Source organism: Glandiceps talaboti, chromosome 19, assembly GCF_964340395.1.
Source record: "Glandiceps talaboti chromosome 19, keGlaTala1.1, whole genome shotgun sequence".
In the NCBI taxonomy this organism is placed as follows: Eukaryota; Metazoa; Hemichordata; class Enteropneusta; family Spengelidae; genus Glandiceps; species Glandiceps talaboti.
In genome coordinates, this window is record NC_135567.1 from 18,654,602 (window position 1) to 18,657,805 (window position 3,204).

The following is a 3,204-nucleotide window of genomic DNA, read 5'->3' on the forward strand; positions in this document are numbered from 1 at the left end:
TTAATTATCAAATTAAATTACTGTAAGCATCATCTAATATTTGTAATTGAAAGTTTGTTTAATTTAGTTTAATTTAGTTTAGTTTAGTTTAGTTGAGTTTAATTTAGTTTAATCTAATTCAAATTGAGTTGAGTTCGAGTTGAGCTGAGCTGAGTTGAGCTGTGTAGTGTAGTGCAGTGTAGTGTAGTGTAGTGTAGTGTAGTACAATGCTGTGTTGTGTTGTGTTATGTTGTGTAGTGCAATTATGTGTAGTGTTGTGTTGTGTTGTAATGAGTTCAGTTGAATTGAGATGAGCTGAGCTGAGTTGTGCAGTGTAGTGTAGTGCAATATTGTGTTGTGTTGTGTTGTGTTGTGTTGTGTTGTGTTGTGCTGTGTTGACTTGAGTGGAGTGGAGTGGAGTGGAGTGGAGCTGAGCTGAGTTGATTTAATGTAATTTAATTTAAGTTAATTTAATTTAATTTAATGTGATATATTTCTCGTTTATATTGAACTGTTTGAACCAAAACTTTAACATCAATTCATGATTTACGGCAGGGTCCTTTGGCTGTAACTTCGAGCACAATTTGTCACATGCCTTTGGCCATTGGACTCGCATCGGTGACAACAGAAAACATCACGTTAACGAGAAAAAGGTTGATTAGTGTAAGAGGTAGCGAACAATAACATTTCAGTCAAATATTCGTTACAAAACAAAGTTTGATTTTGTACATTTACATCTTCTTATTTCACCATGACACAAACGTATCAATAAATTTAAAAAATATTTCTAAATTTCGCTTTGAGAAAGGGCAGTACTTCTAAGCCATTCTTTTCCTATTGTTTGCACTTACACTTTTTTGTAGTTTTTTCGTTTTCATTTCGACTTCGTTATGTTTTTGTGCCAGTAAAAGTATTTCACAACCCACTCTGACCGTTCAGCATAACACAAGGTTACACTTTATAGTAAATTTTCCTACCAGAAATATCAAATAAATTTATAGAAACTAGCTAGTAATAAGATTGAAAAGCACCTTGAAAATGGTCACCTTCAGAAGATATTTTATTAGCATTTCCTGTGCATTATTTTATTTAGTATGAGCAGTGACCCATTTTTTCTTCCTTTGTCAATTTTTTGAAGTCATGTTTCTAGTTTTATATGTTGTGTATCTTCTTTGGTTTTGTAAACAAGTAAATTAAAATTATATATACATTATCTACGACTGTTTACATACGGACATCAAGCTAGTATACACATTATCATATAAGAGGCAGTCCAGCCTGTATACACATTATCATATAAGAGGCAGTCCAGCCTGTATACACAACACCATACACGAGGCAGTCCAGCTAGTAAGAAACAATGAATCGTGCCCGATAAAGGTTTCGAATTGGTGTACTTTTCAACGCAAAACGATTTAAGAAAAATATTAATTGCACTACATTGTTTCTCAACTGGTAGAAATGAACGCAGCCCAGAGTCACGCTTGGGGGGGGGGGAGGCGGCGCGGGCGGGGGTGAGGGGAGGAGAGTCAAAACCCCACACGACCTGACATTAACTTAGAATGAAGCACAACATAGCGTAAAAATAAATAACAAGACCTGTAACTTTGAACGATCGCATTAGAAAATAAACCTTCTGATCAAAAAGCTTAGATGAGTAAACATTGTATGAATATGTTGACAGTAGAATTAACAACTTGCTTCTTCCCCGTCTTTCATTCCTGTTTACAAGAATATTGCTGTCATGTTTTCTAGATTCCTATATTAGTAGAGGTACACTTTTTGGCTTACACTTCGTGAAACAATCAAACGCACTCGACGATTTTACGATATTTTGAGGCACTAGTTATAAATCACAATTTGGTATATGAGCAGATTCTGTATCGCTCAAAGCATTTGTACAAAATATATGCCCGGTTGTATATAAATTTAACTGAAAATAACAAAATGTCGTGTTTCTGTTAATTTTATTGTTTTGCGAAATTTACGATCAAAGAAAAAAAATCTCAAATACGCGCCAAACATATGGGAAAAAGTGAAATCTTTCAAAGAAAAACGTATCCATAGTAACACTAGCCGAAAATAAAGCCGATTGAACTTAAAAATTACCAGCAGACGAAAATTTGTGAACAAAAGGCCACAGTTTGATCGTCAAAACTAAAGGTCACGTGACTATGATTTTATAGTATACATGTACTGTAAATCCGGATGTTTGAGCGTTATTGCTTGTTCTGAATTTGTAGGCGATATGTTTACCCCGAGGGCTTCCGATGATCATGCATATGGTTATTGAGAAAGCGACTAGAATACGACCGACTGGGATATCCAAGGTTAATATCAGTTGAATAGATTGGTTTGACGGCCGGGAGTAACGACCGTGCAAACAGATGAACAAATAAAGTTTTCGGTTACGTTTTACAGCTAACTAGATTTTACATGATGACTGCTTTAGGTGTACTCGAAACGGCATTATAATTGTAAAATATTTTTTTTTCAAATTACAAAAAAACCTTACAGACTAAAAGCTAAATGAAGATTTCGGTTACGTTTTACAGCTCAGCTAGATTTTACACGAAGTCTGCTTTAGGTATATAGGAAACGGCATTATTGTAAACGGTTTCTTAAAAAGTACAAAAATCTTACAGACGAAAAAAAGTTAAGATTTCGGTTACTCTTTCCCGCTCATTTGATTAGATTAACATTATTAACAAGATGTAAAACGACTTGTTCCAATATTTTTTTCGATTTATCTCAGATAATTTTTGCCTAGAATTAGCCAACAATTCATTCATTCATTCATTTATTGGCAGTTTGAAAGTCAATATGTGCATATCAATAATGACCACATAATACAAAAGGAGAAACAAAATGGCAATTTGGAGTCCAAAAACTAGCGTTCCGCTAATCGAGTTTAGCTCCACCGCTAATGGAAATAATAAGTTATCATTAAGGGCTTGATTAAACGAACGTATAGATTATAGACATAACACAGACACAGAACTAATTATGAAAAGATAAAGAACCATAATGGAAAATTTACACATCATATATTCTTTAAGCGCTTTCCTGAATTCATATTTTGACGTCAGATTTTTCATACGTGTTGGAAGACTATGCCAGAGTTTAGCACCTGCATATATACAACAAATAGAGTTTGTCTGCAATTACTGTCTATACTATGGAAGTGATTACACAAAGAAATTTACTATAGCTTACAATGAATTG